Source organism: Condylostylus longicornis, unplaced genomic scaffold (genome assembly GCF_029603195.1).
Source record: "Condylostylus longicornis isolate FDR11 unplaced genomic scaffold, ASM2960319v2 ptg000135l, whole genome shotgun sequence".
NCBI classification, from domain to species: Eukaryota; Metazoa; Arthropoda; class Insecta; order Diptera; family Dolichopodidae; genus Condylostylus; species Condylostylus longicornis.
In genome coordinates, this window is record NW_026578103.1 from 3,261,008 (window position 1) to 3,283,124 (window position 22,117).

A 22,117-nucleotide genomic window follows, 5' to 3' on the forward strand; every position below is an offset into this window, starting at 1 on the left:
GAGGTTCTAAATTAAATCAAAAAACAGAATTTAAGCTTTAAATTTATATTACATTGACATATTACCTTATACACATTAACCTGTGCAGTCCTTTAAATTTAGCCATACTTATAATTTACTGTTATTGTTACCTTTGAAAATGTTTTCATTGTTCTCGTTTTAGCTCCTTTTTAAATGACCAAAAACATTTTTTTTCTAAATAATAGAGAGTAAAAAAAAAATTCAAAATTTTGTAAGGAAAAAAAACTTGAAAATCGTTGTATTAAAGCAGCAGCCTAAAGAATTCAACTTTTTTTTCTTAAACAAAAAATAAAGATCTTTTAAAAATAATTTGTGTGTGTATGTAAAGCAATTTTCTTTAATAAACACGTAAACAGAATTGTGCATTAAGAATTTTTGTACCCAAAAATAGAAAAAAATAACCATTAAAGCAAGTATAAACGAGAAAACCAAATCAAGATTTTTTTTTGTAAATCTGAAAGAAGTCTGCCAGCATATAAAATGAGTAGTAATTTCTTTACTGATCAACACAACAATCAAAATTAACAGCATAATAGCAGAGCAACTGCAATCAAAAAGAACAAGAAAAAAGAAAAGAATAACAAGAGGAAAATTATAAAAATAAAATTAAATTCAACAAGTCTGTGTACCTTTTTTTTCTCTTTATGTACAACAATGCATCGCTTTACCTGTATGCATTGCCTATTCAAATTTAATTTTGATTTTTTTTGTTTTGGTTGGTATCGTTGTTATTTTCTCTCTTCAGAACGATTTTACCTTTAACTCATTTTGAAATGGAGGAGTTGATTCTCTGTTTTGGTCCTCTTCGTACTTCGTACCCTTCTGGCATATTCGAACGTTCTGTATGGTGTGTGTACATGTACATACTCTAAATATGTGCATATATAAAACATTTTTTTAACTTCTCTCTCTTATAGGTTATCATTTATCTAATATATTTTCTTCCTTATTATTTTAGAATTAATGTTGTTGCTATACGAGTATCATATAAAATATGAGTCTCCATATAAAATAGCATGTTCGTTTAACTATATGCATTTGTATGTAGATGACTATATATTTATGTACGTTGCAACAAACGATATAATATACGATTATAAATAATTGATGTATATAGAAGTACATACTTATATATCTGCATATATAATATTGAGAGGAAGAAGAAGACGAACACTCGTTATAATGGTGACATTTACACTAGAAAAAATTATCTGCTTAAGTTTGTTAAATAAATTAATATACATTAACAAAATATACACAAAACATAAACAAAAACTTACTTTTTATGTGAATTCATATGTTTATATAGCAAGCATTGTACGAAAATTTTTCGAAATCATTTTAGCTGTTTTTGAAATCCATTCATTACTTCGTAATTCATCAAAAGAAAGTAAATTTTTGATCTAGCTCTGCTCACCAAGAACGTTAATTTGTGAACAACTCCTTGTTCATTTTTAATAATCTAACCTAATCTAGGATTAAGTACATTTTTCACTTTCGACATTCCACTGTTCCTGTCAATGAGTTAAAATCAAATTAGAGCTTTAAAAGCACAACCGTATTTAAACCAATTAATTTTATATTGCACAAGCTTAAATGAAAATTTTCACTTAGCGTATTCTATCTACCTTCATAATTTTTAATTTTTATCTCTTCTGACGATTTTGGTTTTCAGTGTATGTTAATAAAAATAAAAAAAATCTGATGTGGTCAGCACATAACCGACCGCATTGTGTATTGTCTAGTTAAATGAAAGTGTTACAGAATATTATAAAAATGTCTGTTAAATACTTCCTTCCAATTTTTAGGACATTAGTAAGCTTATAGTTAACATGCTTAGAAAAATGTAAATTTGGCTCTTAGTAGAGTTTCGCTTTGTGCTACCCGAATTCCCTGAAATGCGCGCCAGTTAGTTTCGGTAACAACCAGAACTCAAATATCAAATTTCAAGAAATTCCATCAATTTGTTCTGTGGATATGGTGAAAAATGTAAAATCGGCCCGCAAATCAGTTCTCGAGCCCTGATCTTTCCAAAAAAGTTATATGTTCATTGCTTTAATATGAGGAATTCATATATTAAATTTCAATGAAATCGGTTGATTATTTCTTTTTATATACACAAAAGTGTATGTTTGGCCCGTAGTAAACGTCTAGTTGCCGATGCCTGATCTTTCCAAAAAATTTACATGTTCATTGTTTTAATACGGGGAATTCATATATTAAATTTCAATGAAATCAGTTGATTATTTCTCTTTATATACACAAAAATGTATATTTGGCCCGTAGTAAACGTCTAATTGCCAATGCCTGATTTCTTCCAAAACATACGAATTTTTGCGGACGGCCGAGCTGAGCTTATATATAAAATTTCAAGTAAATCGGTTGAATATTTTCTTCAAAATGTTCAAAAATGTAAAACAGGCCCGCTAAAAAGTGCAGTTCCCGAGGCCTGATATATACCAAAAGTTGATCGATCCGTGCCATGGTGGAAGCAAACTTACATATAAAATTTCATCAAAATCGGTTCAGCCGAACTTGAGATACACGCGTGCACACACAGACCGACAGACGGACAGACCGACAGACCGACAGACCGACAGACCGACAGGTTGCTAAAAATAGTTTATTTACACTTCCCTACTATGGAGAAGTACGTTCCCACCGAAAACTCGATATGCAAAATTTGTTGCCATCACATAACCTACCTATTGTTTACACAATACGGTCGGTAAAAATGCATGATTACTCTTTATATTGCCCTTATACACTCTGTTCTTTTATAATTCGATTTGTTTCCAAGGAAGAAAAATTAATGTAAAGGGTTTTAAAAACGAAAATATCCATATAAAGCACATTTTATTATAGAGATGGGCAAAAGAGGATGAGAATAAAAAAGCGCGCTTAATTATACCTACATATATTATTAAAGGTAAAGTAAAGGAAAACCTGAAATGTTAAGCAACAAAAAAAATGTTTCTCATTTTTTAAACAGAAAAATAAAAATCCGAAAAAGAAAAAATAAACAGGTAGACCAAAATAAAATGCATAAAAATAAGAAATAAAAAGAAGTTTGTAGAAAGCAGGATTGGTAAAAAATTAACTTAACCGATTTTTTATTATTTATTTCAAATCATAAAAAATTAAGGAAGGCATTCTAGAAATTTGTACATATATTGAATACTTTTCGAAAAAGTTTTCATAGATATTTTGTTAGGGCGGCCTCTAAGCATAAAACCTATGTTTGTTAGAAATAGTGATTGTAAGAATATTTTGAATTCTGACTTATTCGAAAATTTTAATTTTATTGCATACAAGAATGTATGCATATCGAAATGAATTTGAAACTTTTTAAATAATTTCTAAATGCCAATGACCAAAACGTTTATTTTTCGTTCGACCTTCAATATTGAAACGTAGTGCACAATTATAAAATAAATTTTTATGACGCAATGTTCAATTTAAGTCAAACTTAAGCCACTTGCAATTCTTCTGCTATTTTTCTTTAATATTTGTTCACAAACAGTTCCTTATAGCTCATTTTAAGATTTTAGTTGGAAGCATGACTTTAAGTATACGTAAAACTAATGCAATTACTTTTTATATTTGCAGTCAGATATTTATTTCTCATCTTTCAGCAATTTTATCCACCCTAATCAATTCCAATCATTAAAATATTTCGATCCCCAATATATAACTCGAAAACTTCGATATCTTTATCATTCTATATAACTATTCTAATCATTTTGATTATTACCATCATCCTTATCATCATCATCATAATTATTATTATCAGAATTATCAATATCAACGTCATCAATATAATGTGCTATTATTAAGTAGAAACGCATTCAAATAATGTTAAAAAACAGCAAAATAAAAAAAAAATTTAAAGAAAGGTTATGTAGATACAATCAACAGCCATTACTATGTAGGCACATAAATACCTGTACATATGCACACATAAAAAGCATATACAAGTAGCATAATAATATAAAATCGAAAAATAAAAAATATAATAAAAAAAAATAAAAAAAAAGCTACAAAAGTCAAAGATCTCGCCATCATATTAACCGCAAGGTAAAAGAAATAAAAAAAATAAACCTATTAATTTTTGTTTTTTATTTTTTTTAACGAGTGCTAGAATTATAATACTTGTGAAAAGAATCATCAAGAGCCAGAGCTAACTTAACAATCAGAATAATGACAACACAGTAATAACAGCAACAACAATAATGTAAGCGAAGCAAATAAGCAACAATAAGAACAGCAACAACTTACAAGTAACGATTAAGAAGACTGATGATGGCAGCAATGCCAACCGCACCAAATACATATACGCTTACAAAATGAAAAAAAAAATAGACAGCATAACTTCAGTTAAACATAAAAAAAAAACTCTAAATGTAAAACGAGAAAAGAAAACAAAAAAATAAAAAGAAATGAAGAACGAAAAGAAAACAAAATAACAGAAAATAATGTAACGATGTCGAAGAAAAGGTAAAATATGTTAGCAAACATAATAAAAATAAAAAGGAAAAAAACAAGGAGGACGTGATCAGGGTTCCAATGTTGCCATCTTTTTATAAAATAAATTTTATTGAATTGCACTGTTGTCAAACTTCTTAATGAAGTTTCCATTTCTTTATTCTTTTATCATATTTATTTTTAACAAACTGAATGTTTTTAAATCAAAATAGGCTTCCGTAAGGTACACACAAGAGGCTCCAAGTACAAACTACATATTCTTATAACTTACTCAATGTGCATACATACTCAAACTTATGTACCTACTTATGTATGTAAGTGTGTAGAATTTAATGGTGGAGAAAGGAGAAAAGAAATTTTTTTTTTTAAAAACAAATTATTATTTTTATTCTTTTTATTTTTTTATGAAAAGACTTACTGAGAAGTGAGGATATCACATAATAATAATATAAGATTCTGATTTTATAGAAATAAGAAAAAAAATTGAATATATAAAATATAAATGTATAAAAATAAAAGAATTATGCAGAAAAAAAATAATGGTAATTTTTTAAAAGAAAAAAAAAAAAACAAATTAACTGTACGTTAGAGGCATGCCATCGTAATATATTTATTTATTTGTTATTTTTTTTTTTTTGTAAATCTCACATAAGGTCGTAATTTAATGATGCATCTTTACTCAGATGATAATCTTATGTTAATTTTATGTATATGAAAGTTCAACCTTAAGTCAAGGAAAGCTAACGCACATTTTTTCATATGATTGTACATAACCATGTATACGTACATATGCGTGTGTGTGTACTTTATGTTATATTAATTTTATTAAGCTGTGGTTCGGGTGGTTTTTGCTTTTGTTCAGAACATTTTGGCATGTTTTTAATTTAAATAAAAAAAATTAAAGAATGTTTTTGTTTTGGTAGGTGGAAAATCTGTTAAAAATGAAAATTCACAATTAATAAAAGTTTTTTAGTAACCGAAATATATTGTTCGCATACATGTTTCAAAAATTATAATTTAAACAAATTTAATTTTCTTATAATTATTTCTTTAATGAATGCACATCGCATTCATATGAGTGAGAACAATATATGAATTGACCGATTGATATTAAGTTGTTCCGCAAGTAACCTTATATAATTGAAAAATGCGCAAATACAAATAGTATACATACATATACCTAACAGGCATTTAAACAAAGGTTGTACGAATATACTAAAAATTGAATAAGTTATTAAAAATTACTCGTAAAAAAATTAGTTACAAGCTTTTTACTGGGTTAAATCAAAGACATTACAATTGTTTTTAAAATCTTTGGTTAAAGTCAGTAAAAAATTTGACAAACAAAATTTTTTTATAAAATTCCAATATGTATTTGGATAACATCGCAAATTATTTTCTCGAATTCAAAAAAAAAATATTTTATCAAAGTAGTATCAAAGTCTTATAAAAATAGGCTTGAACGAATGATCTGCCATTTTCTAATTCGACCTTGATTAATTACACTTAATTAGAAATGATTGACGATTTTTCTTCTACTGCGTATACAGTAAAAATCTTGCTTGCTTACAAACCTTTTGAAAGTTATTTAAAAATCGACAAATTGTTTTAAATCCTCTTTAAACTAAACACTAATTTTTTGTTTTTAATTTAACACAATTGCAGAAATTTAAAATTGTATTCGCAATAATAAATTTATATTTTGTTGGAGAAGAATATGAAAAGATATAAAATGTGCAAAGTATATTACACGAGTACCTACATACATTTCAATTATCTGCCCAAGTTTTCTGACGACAACGAATATTTTCTTTTAATATATAATATTATGACGTCAATGTGGAAATTTGCATCGTCATAATGAACGGTAGTTTAGTTTTTCTTATTAACATTGTACTTTATTTTTGTTTAACTTTTCAATACATTTGTTATTTCTGATTGGCCAGGGGCATAAATGTTTCTACTATTTGTTGAATAAAATAAATATTTTAAATTAGAATATTGGATGAGTTATAATAGATTTAAGACTTACCGAGTTTCAAATCAATAACAGCCTTGTAATATTAAATTTAAATATTAAGTAAATTAAATGAAGTTTTGGAGCTTTTGGAACACTCTTGAGAGTTAATGAAATAAAATGGGCGCCGCAAGTTTATGCAAAAAAAATTGTATTACCTGTATATTTGTGTACAATATATTTAAATTTTAAGTAAATAAGAAATTTGGTGTACTCCTGCTTGCTACACATTGATTATAACTGCACATTAGTAGTGCCTTAAATTTGCTTGAAACGGTTTTTTTTGTTCGTTGAAAATTTATAAAAATCTGAATTATAATTACCTTCATTTGTAAGATGTTATTTCAAAAAAGACAAAATAAAAGAAAAAATGATATTTTATGTCTGATATACATATATAAAAAAAAATTAGAAGTCCTTTTCCATTCATAACATACATATTTATTTTATAGAATGTCCGAATGTACATAAAATACAAAAGCTGGTGCAATTGATGTTAGTTGAAAATTTCTAAAAAAAAGAAAAATTATAATTTAAATCGAATTTAAGCTTATTGTTATTGCATAAACTACCCGATTTTCTAATTAATTTTGTTTCTCTCATATTCTTTTAAAAAATGCCCGCAAATGACAAATTATTTTGTCGTACCCTTAAACTATATTTTTTCCAACAAATTAAACATACAATCAACTATCATACAAGTTTCAAATTCAATTTTAATTGAACTCTTTTATAACGAAAACATTATTAAGCATGCATAACAAAAAAAAAATGTCTATACCTATAAATGTATGGTTATACGTATATGTATGTACATATAAACTCATAAACTAATGCTGGTAACAGAATGAAACAAAGGGAAATTCTCAAAATTCATCATATTTGTTTTCAGAAAATTTTCCAATTTTTTGCTAAAAGAAAAAGTGTTTTATCGTATTTGTTTTTAGTTTTTGTTTTCATTTCGTTTCTCCTATTGTTTTATCTTATTCAAATTTAAACTTCAAAAACATAGAAAATTAAGATAACAAAACTATCAATGGTTAACTTTAGGATACTGTTATTGGTAAATGAGTCATGTATGAAATAATAAGACATTAAAGATGAGAAGTAAGAAATTTTACGGTATACATACATCTGAAAATTAGAAAAAAGTGTGATGGGCAAGTCAATACAAAAGCTGGAAATATTGGACAAGAGAAGGCTTCAATAAAATAACAATCTGAAAACAAATTTGTTCTGGAATCGCAGCGTTATACATACATATACTTTATTTTAAAAAAAATCATCAATAATTTCTGGTACTTTTGTTTTTGCCAATGCAATTATAGTAAGGAGCTTTTGCAGTCTATTGATTATAGATTTCAATTGACGTTTATGATTTTTTCCTTAAATTTTATTGACTTATTTTTGAAGGTCTTAATTTTTTGTAGTTATAAAAATCTCATTGCCAAGAATGCTAAAATAAGATTTCCTATTCCATCAGAAGTTCTGAAGTTGTAAAATACGAATTCTAGGGATATTTACATCGATCTTCAAAAAAACTATAATTTATTTTTAACTTAGACTCCATAATTATGAAACAAAAATGAGTAAGAGAAAAATATCATCCAGTCTGTCTTATAAATAGAAAAACAAATTTATTACACTTTTTTGAGAAATATTTTATTCAAATGTAAAAATTCTTTTTGATTAGCAGTCCTGACGTATGATTATGGATAAAATTCATTTATATAAATATTATCCATTTTAGCACACGTCACTGCCCCGTAGCGTTTGCAAAAATAAAAAAAAATTAAAGAAAAGGCCAATTGCAATTTCACGAATGAAAATTATTCTAGTTGTTCTATTATGTATTATTAGACTAGTTTTCATAAACAGCATTAAAATACATACAAATAATATAGTAGAAAGGTAGAAATATATTTTAGAACAATAATGATTTTGAAATTGCATAATTTTCTATTTTATTTGGAAACACTTTGACTTGTATACCTTTAGGTAGAAAATCTTAATTTCAATGGAAACGTAATATTTGTGTAGAAAACTCCCATTATTTTGAAAATGAAAAAAAGTCAAACTATTTACTTAACAAAACTATTTTATTCCATAGTTTTGAATAGAGATCGCTTTTAGCTATGCAATTTAAATTTTTCAATTTGTATTTTTGTTTTATTACATGTAGCTAGAGCCAAAAAAAAGCAGTTTCAAAATTGATTTCTCTCAAAATCGATTCTCTTTAACGTGCAGACTGTTTTGAGATCTGCCTATGAACAGAGAATTTGAATCTCAAGTTAACATTACATTCAACTCAAATATTCAACTTGTTCTAACTTAAGTATATAAAAAAAAACAAAATTAAAACAAATATGTTAAGGTTATCTTTTTGGCAAGATTTTGCCAAAATCCAGATCATATATTATTTTGGTGACAGTGATAGCATTTAATAATGATATCAGCTGCTCGATATAATCGAACATTTCAGGATATTCAAAATTTTTAACAATATCATACAAGGTTATAATACATGCATACTACCGTTTTGACAGTTTAAGTAAAGTACACTAAAATTTGTTGATGCACAGTTTACTTTATTCTTTCTCATATTAAACATTTTGGATAAGTAGACGTTGTAGAAATTTTTCAGTTTACGATTTTGAATCATAAAACTTTATGAAATTTGCGTTTTACTTGCACTTTGGATGTCACAGTAAATATAGATGGTGTCGAACGTAGAGGTTTATATTGAATTTTCTTTATTAAAAATGTAGTGTAAGCAGTAGTGACTTTTACATCAAATGTGTACCGTTTATGCAAAAACACGAACAAACTGGTAGGACTAAACAAGAAAGAAAAATTATGTAAATAACCAGATTTTGTTATTTTTTCAATAAATAAAATTATTTTTGCATTGAATATTCTAATTTCAATTTGTTCTTTTTTATTTCCTTTGTTGTTTTATTGTTTTAAATGCTGAGAAATTGTAGAATGATTGTGGAATATGGAAAAAGGAAAATGAATATAAAACTAATCATTAAACGGAGCAATTCAAAAGAAAATTTCAAGCCAATGGTAAAAATTGAAAGTTACAATGAAAATTTTCTCCATTCAATTTTAAAATTGATGATGAAATTAACAATAAAAATTAAAATTTTAATTGTAAAAGCTATAATAGTAGTTTTTATTTATTTTTCAAGTTGTTTTTAATATTATTTTTAATTTGGATTCAGTTCATGTTTAAAATGTACTATAGTTTATGCCCGAAAGTATGAAATTATGTAGTGGACAATTTTCAAATATTTTTTATAGAATTTATGAAATGTTTATCAAAAAATATTTACTTAGAAATTATTCAAATTCTAAGTGAAAGTATAAAGGGTTAACAGGAGGATAAAGTTTAGATAAAATGAATTGGGAGAAAATTAAAATAGAATAAAATTTAAATAAAATAAAAAGTTGATAAATCACATAAAAATTTGCTTTTTATTTTCGGCGACAAGTTTCAATGCATTACGGCAATCAAAACTTTTCTGTCATGTGTATGAGATCTAAGGGTCATCTTCTGATACGAATCTTCTCTGTTGTTGACATGTTTCATATCTTGTAATTTTTATCTGACGAAAAAAAAATCAAGGCTTTTAACAATAAAGTCGAAAATTAATATACACATGGAAAAATTTATTCTGCAAAAAATTTTATCAAGAGTGTAGAATTTAAGGATAAAATTTTAAATCGGTTTTTTTCGGAATTTTGGTTTCGTTTATAAAGTAAACATACAAGGAAAATGATGAAAAGGAATTTAAATTGAAATATTTGAAAAATGTAGAGTGTAGACAATTTATTTGGTACTGAACTTGAAACTTTTAAATAATTTGCATGCATGTTCAAAGAAAATTAAGATTAATAAATGCAATTAAAGTTGTCTGTGTGTGTAAAACTGAGTGTGAAAAAGCTTTGCATTTGTCTGTTGAAATTTTTTTTCATTTGATATGAAAAAACTTGAACATTGAAAAAAAAACTTTTTAACATTGAATAAAGGGTAAAAAAATATTTGTAAGTGAAATTTTATTCAAAAGTCCTCTGATGTTTGAAAATTTAAAAAGAGAATTTTCATTTAATTTTGAAATTTTTTTTTGGATTTACTCTTTTGTTTTTAGTACAACGTGCTCGCTTTAGAAGTTTAAAGTCAAGTTGTGCAATAATTTAAAATATTTTTAAATAGGCAATCATTTAAGTTCAAGCTGTACATGTAAGTACGAGTATTTCTTCATAATTTCAATTTCATACGACTACATAAAAGATATTTATTAGAACAGAGAAAAAAAGTTTAACAGTTTTGCACATTAAATGCATTAGATTTGGTGCTAGAGTTCTTCTGATTTATGTAGGTAGCTTACTATTATTACCAAAACTGAGTTTCTGTATAAAATTTGCATAATAATACATACCTATTATATTATATTAAAAATATATAAATAATGAATTCATCAAAAAACTTTTTACGCGTAATACCCTGTTAAATTTCTTTTTTAACCTTATAAAATACGTCAAATATCTGTTAAGCAAATTAAAAGCCCTTTTTATACTACTGCCTCTGCTCTTTCTTTGATTACGAAATTCATTTATTCTGCAGTTGTATCATGAAGGTTTGTTTTTTTACTTCAAAAAAAAAATAAATGTTTAAATTTGTGATTTGCAAGAGTTGTTTCAACTCCACCTACAAAAACCACATTACTCGTATAATGAACTTAAACTAAAAAAAATCGAATGTGATCAACACATAACCGTCCGCAAGCTTTTTTTCTTTCTTTTAAATTTTAAATATAATAATAAGCTTTAAAATAACATACTTAGAAAAATGTGAATTTGACTCCTAGTAGAGTTTCACTTAACGCGCAATCCAAATTCCCTGAAAAATTCGCCACTAACTTCCGCTAGCAAACAAAACTTAAATTTTAAATTTCAACAAATGCCGTCCATGTCCATCTTAAGATATGCTAAAACGTATATGTAAATTTTGCCGCAAGTTCGGTTTCCGTGTTTTCATATTCCCGAAAATTTTACAATTTCACTGTTTTAACACTATAAATTCATATATGAGTTTCAAGGAATATCAATTCAAGGAAATCGGTTTGATTATTCCTCTTTGTATGTGAAAAGCTTAGACATAAATTTTCGAGAAAATCGATTCAGTCGAACTTAAGAAACTGAACTGCACAGGCTGACTGACAGACAGCCGACAGAGACATCATTCCAAAAATAGTGTAATTACACTTTTCTAGCAAACAGAAACACATTTCCGCTGAAAACTCGATATATCAAATTTGGTGTGATTACAAGACCTCCCTTATTGTATGAAATGCGGTTGGCAAAAATAGATGTGAAAATATTTACTTTTTCAATTTTATTGATTTAAAAATTTAATTAAAGATTATCTGTCTTAAAAGGCAATACAAATTACTTATAAGCGGATTAATTGACTTAAATTATGTAATTAACTCCAAGTCATAAATACTTTATTAAATAGGAAAACAAATTAAAAAAAAACAATTTGGGATATTTTTCCTCAACTGTGTTCCATGACAATATTTGAATTGTTGTTTTGTTTATTGTTGTTTTTAAATAACAGAGAACACATCTTTTATTAAGTTGTTTTTCTTCCGCAGAATAAAATAAATATATAAAAAAAATTTAATCATGATGTCCTTTAATTTTTGATTTTGTTGTCATTATTTTAATTTTTTATTTATTTTGTTTTTATCTTCCGGTTGTTTTGATTTATATCCTTCTTATTTTGTTTTTCTTTAAATACACGAATCATTCGATCTTTAAAAAGGGATCAATCAACAAGGACTCACTTAATATTTACAGTATGGTTTAAAAAGATTTTTTTTTGTTTTTTGTTTTCCAGTGTTTATTATGCACATAATAACATATTATATACATAGGTACATATATATGTATTTATTTCGGGGACAAAAATTATTGTGACCCATACATTTCGATTTTAGAAAAAGGTCAACATTATAATACCACGCAATTATAACATTGGAAAAACAAATATTTTAATTTGAAATGAAAGAAAATTGTAAAAAAAATTGCAAACAAATGTACATATTATGTATGTCATAATATGCGGTTGTAGTGTGTGTGTGTGTATTTACATATATTTGAACTATATACATACCCTTGTACATAATAATACGTGTGCTCGTATGGTACATTATGTAAGGAATAAGTGATAGGCACAAATAGGTAGCACAAGTAGGCAGTAAACACCTTTTTTCACACATACCTAAATATATTAAAATATATATTGTCAAATATATTTAAATATGTACATACATACGTTAAATATATGAGTACATAATAAATATATTGAATAAAACAAAGAAAAGCTCAATGAGATTAAGAATTCTTAAGCCTTTATAAATTCACCTTCGTATAAATTTTATTTGAATTGCTTTATTAATATCCTGTTTATACATTCATATACATACATATCTACATATAACATATATGAATACTTGTTTTTGAGGCTTATGGTTTTATTTTTCAAAAAATTCTTATTTTATTTTTTTTCTTATTTTGTTTTCACATTAAATTTTTAATAAAAATTAACGGAATAATAGTTTAAGGTTAAGTGAATAGGTTTCTGAATAATCGGAAGTTTTAAGACTTAAGGAACTTTTTTAAAATAAAGTATTTCACATGTACACAATTTAGTGCGTGGATTTAATAGTATATAAATTACATAATAAACGTATTTAATACAAGGATTTTTTTTTTCATTTTTTGTAATTTTATTTAAAGTATAATATAAATTTAAATGTGGGTAATAAGAGCATTAAAAGGAAGATTAGTTTTTGAATAACTAAAGTTGTTAGAGTAGGTATAATTATGGTTTTACATTTTCTTTTCCTTTTTTGTAGGTTTATTAGTTTTCTTTTCTTTATACAAAATAGCTATTATATTGAGATTTTCCTTTTCAATTAGTTTTCTTTTTCAACTTTTAATTTTGTTTACTTTGCGGCTGCTCTTCAAAACTATTCAAGGCCAGATCTTTTCCTCCTTTTTAGAATTTAGTTTTTTAATATTTTTACATAGGCGGTTAAAGTTTAAAAAAAAAACGTAATTTTAAAATAATTAAAATTATACAGTGTGTTTTGCATAAGGTGGCAAATAATTACAGAGATGATTTTTTGATCGATTTCCAGCAAAAAATTGAATCTGTGGGGTGGGGGTTACAGATATATGGTTTTCGAGCTACAGCCTGTTGAAAAAAAGGTTTCAAAAAACTAGATTTTTCCTATACATAACATAAATAATACTTATAACTTCAGAACAATGCGACATAGAGTAATTATCGTGGACTTGTTTTACAGGTGATTGATTGCTCTTTATTTTCGGTCCTACACCCCTCCCCACACCTGCACAGTTTTTTACTAGAAATCCCTGAAATTATTTGCCACCTTATGCGAAACAGAAACAGAAATAAGCTAAGAAATTAAATACAGTATTTTTTATTTATTTATAATAGCTTATAAAAAAAGTTGCAGTTTTGTGGTTGAAACCGTCTGTTTATTCAAAAATGGAATAAATATATTACGGATCCTTATTAAAACTTTGAACATTATATATAATGAATAGAATTTTAAAATTAGGAAAGTCGAAATACGCTGTTTGATCGTTTGTGTTTCGATCTTCGGAATTCATAAGATTTTTACAAAAGTAATGGCAAAAACAAACGTTTTTTTATTAAAAAATATTTTAAGAAATTTTATTTGTCTTGATTATAAGAAGCTTAATTACTCAATGCGTTAGAATAATTTTTATCTTATTTTTTTATAAGATATTTATTAGAAAATATTTTTAATAAAACATCGCGCTTAAATATTTATATAAACTAGTGTTCACCAAATAAATATGCTAATCTTAAACATTATTCTAAAATTTTAACTTCTTTTATCATAAATAATAATGTTATTCAAAAATTATATTTAAAATAATGAAACCGTAAAATTGGAAATTTTGAGCCCTCGTTTGATGAAAATTTTGACATACTGAAGAATATTGAAAATCATGATTTTTTAGCCTTAGTTAAATTGAGCAAGTGACTTGAGCTTTAGATTTCTTATGTACTTAAAATAAATTGAGCTTTAGATTTCTTATGTACTTAAAGTAACTATATTTATAGGACATAATGAATTAGACATTTCAATCTTTTGATTCGAAAACTGCGACATTCATTACGTTATAACATTTACGTTAAAACTGTTTTGATCTTCTAAATGAATATTAATTCAATATGCGAAATTAATTTGACAGAATTGTGTTTAAATAAACGTAGTGCAAAATGTAAGTAGTTTTTACATAAGTATGCATATGTTTCTAAAAGTTGAAGTCGCTCGGTATGTTAAAATGCATGTTTATGTTGTCATAGATTTGCTCAATTAAGTATAGTCACTATTCTTAACTTTAAACAATTCTAAACTTAGATAAACTTTTTACGTGAAGATTTTATATTGCACAATGTAAAATAACATACGTAAAATCATTGTGTTTGAATTTATTTAAATAGCGTAATAAAAGAACTAAAATCATACAACTATTTAGTTATTTTCATCTTGGAATAAGTTTAGAGATTTTTTTTTTTGAAATTTAAAACATATTTTGTGTATATAAAGAAATAAAATAAAATGAAATTCTAGCAATTTTAATCCTTTCTCCTTATTTTTATTCTTAAAGTACTTTCAAAAGTTTTTTTTTATAAAATTGAGGCCAAGAAAAGATTTAAAAATTTTGCAGGAATAAAACCAACTAACTCTAAGAATATAAACGATCACAAATCGCAGACAAGTAAATAAAAACAAAAAACAGAAATTTTTTTATTCATTTTAGCACAAACTTTTAAAGATGTAATTTGTTTTTTTTTTATTTCTTATTCTTTTTTATAATGAGTTCAATACAACTTAAAAAATTATTACATACGTATATTTGTAATATGCTTTTGCTCAAATTGCATATGTTCGTACATTATAGTAGTTGAATATTGGGTCAACAATATCGTATCTTTGTGCCTTATACAAAATAATAATCTCGATTGTACTTTTAGTTAAGAAAAAATTATTTCGTAAACAATTTTTTTATTTTATTTGACAATGCAACTGTGAAAATACAAAAAGAGCTGATTGAAGTTAAACCAACCCTTCATGATGTCTTCATTTTCATGTTATACTTTTAATTTTAGAAATTGAATACCAAAGTAATTTAAAACGCGTTTTCCTAATATCACGTGTACAGTTGAATACGAAGTTAAATTTTGTTTTGAAAATACGGCAGCAAAATTATCTAAGTTCATCTAAAACAGAAAGAAGTAAAAGATCTCAATCCTCAATCAAATCTCAATTTTATGGAAATAGTCACCAGTGCTCTAAGCTCTATTTCAAAAATAATCCTGAAAATAAGATTTGAAGAAATGTTTAAATAAAGTTGAATCAAACCAATGCTTTGTAAAAAAGCATTTCTACTTTGATTAAATGAAAATATTAGCGAAAGGCGGCGAAAGTTCAAATTTTATGAATTTTAAATTATATTTAAAATTCTTTTAGGATTTTGGAGTTGCGGTATCATATTTAAGTTATTAATGGAAATCCAATGTGTATATACGTATTTGATTTATAAATTATGTTTATATCTATAATAAACAGGTTTTTCTCAGATCTGTAAAGAGTTGAGGAAGTTTTATGACGTTGCTAGCAACATTTTTTTTATAAATACCAAAATTTTTACAAGTAACCAGTTTCACTATTGTAAAAATTTGTAAAGAAAACCGGTTATATTAGTTTTTTTCTTCAAGTTAAGAAAAAAAGAAATGTAAATATACCTTTTGGTTAGGATTTGTTGCACCATAAATGTTGATAAAGTAAGTTGATAGACGCAAACTGCATTCATGATTTAAAGAAAAAAGTATGTAATTTGAAATGAGGCTAATTAATAGCTTACTATGCATTATCATTATAACGTATAAACACAATTTAGTACTTTGGTCTGCTGTAATGTAAAAAAAAGTAAAAAAGAAAGTTGAAGTAGCATTGAGGAAAATTATTAATTCATGTTTGAAGTTTAAAATACAAATAGAATGGATGTATGTATGTATGGTAGGTATATACATATGTATGCAATAACTAATAAATATTTCTCAGAAAATATGTTATAAATGTAATGTACGTATAAATATATGTGTAGGTATGTATGGAAACGTGAAACTCCAAAGGAGATTGCGAATCCATTTGGTTGAGTACAACAATTTTGTAATTAATTCTTAAATGATTTTTTATTTACAGGTACATATCTTATGCGTATGTGCATATATTGCCAAATATAATTTTTAACATGTTTGTTGAAAGAACATACAATCTTCCACATTTTCTTATTTAGAATTTCTTCTTATTTTCTTAGAGCAATCGTTCACTTAACGTTTTAATATTATTGAAGCTTACTAGTTTGCCTGTTTTAAGCTTATTTTAACAAAGATGTACATACATACATACATAGCTAGCCCCTAGCTTGCCTTTTTTTAAAAAGTAAACCAGATAGCAGATATCGTGTAATCATCAGTACACCTGATTTTCTACGTTCCCATTTAATTTAAAACTGCTGAGAATCCGTTTAAATAGTTAATATTGTCGGCAACAAAATTTTTGCTTCTATGATTTTGCCATTTTGCTGGCCTCTCCTCCCCTTATTGAACATTTCCTTTGGTATTTTAACCATACTACAAAATTTGTACACATCTATTTTGTAGTAAATTCATACTCTGGAAATCGATAATGAAAAAAGTGTGGTATCAAAACTCGTTAAGCAAGAAAATTACCAAAATTTTGTTTATTCTTAGGAAAATAAAATTTTGTACCTATTAAAAGCAAATAAATTTTTCTTTGATATAAACCAACAATCTTGTGCCTACATACATACTTACATACAGGTACTTAACGAATTTCTATTTCAATGAGATTTTGTGTCTAAAAAGTCTTCACATTGCCATACGCATTTATTATTTTTATTAATTTAATTAAAGTACTGCATAGTAATTAATTTTTAATGAAAATTAAATATTTTTTTCTTTCAATTCTTTTCTAGTGTTCGAAATAGATTTATAACATTAAAAATATCGTAATTTTAATACAACTTTTTCCATTTTAATTTCTTGTGAGCAACAATGATGATGCAACATTAATGTCAACATTCAACAAATTATTTTATAATGTTTACAGAAAATGCAGAAAGACTCTAAAGCATTGAATTTTTGTATTTATTTACTTAAATATTTCTGTACATAATACATGTTTATGAAAATTTTTATTATGAACTTTTAAAGAAAAAAAACAGGTTTTCTTTCACACACACTTACACATTTTTAAAGTATACAACATTTTTGAACAGAAATAAACATCACAATTCTCAGGAATTTTTCAATAGCATATGTGTGTGTACAAAATAAAAAAACTAAAATAAAAAAATATTTTATAAATATAATATAATATACATTTTATTTTATTATTTTCTTTTTCATATACAGAAACAGAACAGAAATATGTTCGAGTCTCGATTTTTAGAATGCTATCGAAATATTATACAGAGCTAATACAATTTTTATATTTTTATATTATTTGTTTGTTGGTATGTGTTATAGAAACTGACTAAACCAAGCAAAGTAGAAATATCTTTCGTCTCGTTTTTTAAGTTGAAAATCGTTAAGAAAAACCAGTTTCGTGGCTGAAGTCTTTCGATGAGGTTCATGTTAACGTATTAAAATATCGTATCGCGTCATTATATTATTATTTTTTTCCTCGTATACATATATGTAGATGCATATACATATACATATAATCCAAATTTATTTACATATTATTATACATTTGTGTACGAAATAATAAAAAAATGTGAAAGAAATAAAAAATATGTAATTCATAGTAATACAAAAAAAAAAGAAAAACAGGGAAAGCAAATTTTTACCTGGAGGATTTTTACCGCGAAAATAAATATAAAATTCTAATAAAACAAAGCAAAAAAAAAAGAAAAGTATTAGAAAATATATTGTGAATTTTAATTGAAATATTTGAAGATTGCATAAAATAATATTATTGTTAATGGAGTTAAGAAATTAAAAGAAAGTCATAGTGAAAATTGTACAATACATTATTATTTATACATAATTATACAGTTATTACTGCCGGTATTCTCAATATAATTGGATTATCATTACTTTGTTGAGATACCGAAAAGGTCATTTGTGTAAAATTTCAAGAATACCTACCAACCTAAATAAAAAAGAATAATTCCAAAAACAAAGTGTAAGTAATTTGAATTGCAATTCACAATTTATAATTAAATAACATAAAAAATAAATTTAAATATGTACCTATTGCAATTAATTTTAATAAAAGTGTAATTAGGAAAATAGAAAGCAAAGTAAAATACCAAAATAATTAAATCCATTTAAAATCTACACAAAAAATCTGAAATTCTTAAATTATTAAAAAAGTATATTCAAAAAATAAATCCACAAAAAATTAATAAATGCACTGATTATGTTTTATTATTAATAAAAAAGAAAAATTCATAATTGAATACAAAAATATTAATTTAATACTAAAATTAATAAAATAAATAAAATTAGAGAATTTATTTTGTAATAAAACAAAAAGGAGAGAACACAATAAAGTCTCGTCCCTAATTACAATATTTGTTTTGTGTTTTTTTTTTTCTTTTGTTGGTTTTTTACTTTATAAACAGTAAAAAAAACCCTTTTTAAAATAAATAATTAATAATTATTATTTTTGTTGTTGGTGTAAAAATTAAAGGTAGTTCGTATTGCAAAAGCCACAAAAAAAGTGTTTTTATTTATGGAAAAATATGAAAAATATTAAAATAATCATTTAATACAAAAGAAAATTGCAATTGTTAACAAAAAAAAACATATTTTTTTTTATTTTTAATTAATATTTTAAATGTGGTCAAATTAATTAACAAAAAACATACGTATGTTTTATGCAAATATATTATTTAAAAAAATTTTTTACAAAAATTTGAAAAGCTAATTGAAAAAAAAATGTATTAAAAAAATTTATTTATACTTAGAACATACACAAAAAATATTTACGTAAATTAAATATTAAAATAATAAAAAATATTCAATTAATAAAAAACAAATCAAAATAAACAAGAAACAAAAAGGCAAAGAAAAAGAGAGTTAGCAAAGCAAGTAAGCAAAAAAAAATTATAATTTTAGTAATACACAGTGAAAATCTAATATCAAATTTATATACACAAGTACATACTTAGGTATGCAAGTATATATTCACATACATAATATAAGTATGATATGTATGTAAATATATATATATACATATACTTAAATAATAGTTAATGTTATTAAGTAAAAGCTTAATATTATATATTTATTTCAAATATGTATAAATAAATGATAATAAGTATGTGTGTGACGTATAGCTCAACATTTATAATTGTTAAATAAAATTTAATATGATAAAATTCTACAAAATTAATAAATTAATTATTGTGTTTATAAATTGTACTTAATTTACACATTCATATACTTAGGTACATATAAAAAATATTTTAATACTTATATGCTGTTTTCATTTTGTTAATTTGAAGTTATCCGGAAAAAATTAATTAAAAATTCAATAATAATTGTGTAAAATATTAATATTAAACATTAAATACTTACATAATTAATTAAATTATTTGAAAAAATACAAAAACAGAAATATAATTAAATATTATTTTATTTGAAGTATAAGTACTATGTATATATGCAGTACATGTATAAGTACATGTACTGCATTTATATACATATGTGGTTTTATGTCATTTAATATGCATAATATTAATTCATACGCGCTTACCTACATATTTGTGTACTATTAAATTCAATACTAAATTGTAAAAATAAAAAATAATTACAAGTAATAAAAAAAATATAGTAATTTAATTTTAACAAAGAAAAAAATTATAAAATTTATTTTATTTTTTTATGTTTTTACAAATAAATAAATTATATTGAAAAAAAAAACTAAATGAAAACGTGGAATATATATATACTTACATATAAAAAAAATTTATTACAAAGTAAAAATAATTTTTAATTTTTTTGTTGCCCTTAACAAGCTGGTTTTACTATTTTTTTTTATTATTATTTAAATATGCTACAATTAATTTGATAATTATTACACACCTGATTTCACCTGATATTGATTAAAAATAGCAATGATAATAATGATGATGATTATTATTAACTATGTATATGATAAAAATTAATGAGAATTAATGTCAATTAATGCATATTTGCTGTATTTAATGTTTATTTTATAAATTATTTATATTAAAAATTAAAAAAAAAAATTGTAAGAAAGGCAAAAAATATTAAAATTTTAATTGATAATCAATGTAACAAATTTTTAAAAATTTTATAATGAATTTTTGAATTTTATATTTTTATACCAGTGTTTTTTTTTTGTTTTATGTACCTTGTATATATTTTATAATGTATGATTTGATATTCAGTTTTAATTTTTTCTGCTTAATATTTAATTATTATTAAAGCTGATAAAATATTATATTATATTTTTTTTGTTATAAATTAAATTGAATTTAAATTAATAATTAATTAATTGCTTATAAAATTCTTGAATATATGTAATAAATAAATAAATTTTTGTTATTATAAATGCAATTGACTAGTTAAAAAAAAGTTATATATAGGCAATTAATTGTAAAATTCTGGTACAAACAGGTATTTTTTGCAACCTATATAATAAAATGATTACAATTTTAAATTTTTTTACTTTAATATTATGAGCATAGCTAAAAGAGCTATACATGTTCTATCCAACATACTTAACGTTTGAATTTAATTTACAAAAATAAAACTTATAGAAATACATAATTTCTATAGAATTTTCAATAAAAAATCAATTTTTTTTAATGTTTTTCGACTTTACACAGAAATTATAGTTTGCCTTCTTAAAAAAATGTGTTTTACAAAACTGCTTGTAACCAACATATAATTTATGACAACCGCGTTTAATTTTTCGAATATCTACTTAAGCAGCTTTATGTCTTATGAAAAACTTTGATTTATACAAATACATAATTTGTGCGTCGGAAGTTCGATGTTTAAAGCTTGTTTTCTTCAAAGGGTTTTTAGAAAAGAAGCATTATAGACATGCATATTGATATTGTGTTGCCAAACCAATTTGGAGAAATTGTTTTCTAATTAATTAATATTTTCTAAAATAAAACAAATATTTTATAAGTTACTCGTAGTTATAAACCGGTATTAAAATGGAAAAATTTTCAAATATGCATTCTTAAAATTTTCCCGAAATTATGAAATTAATTTTGTTAAAAAATGTTCCTTATCTAGTCTTTCTGATATTTATCTAGTCTTTCTGATGAGGTTACATGACCTGAAGCAGTCATAAGTATAGGAAAGCTTTTGGATATTAAAAAATTTTTTAGCGATTTCCTGGCTTTAATTATTATTTTTACAATGCTTTGAGCGATTGC

General features: G+C 24.5%; 1 long non-coding RNA gene across 1 annotated transcript in view; it reads left to right on the top strand.

Moving 5' to 3' along the window:
- Window positions 1-18,302: 18,302 nt before the first annotated feature.
- LOC129615256 (uncharacterized) overlaps window positions 18,303-22,117 on the top strand; it is a 31,207-nt gene continuing 27,392 nt past the window's right edge. The window contains exon 1 of the long non-coding RNA XR_008697444.1: window positions 18,303-19,787. This is a non-coding gene — a long non-coding RNA (uncharacterized LOC129615256). The remainder of the gene's footprint in view (window positions 19,788-22,117) is intronic.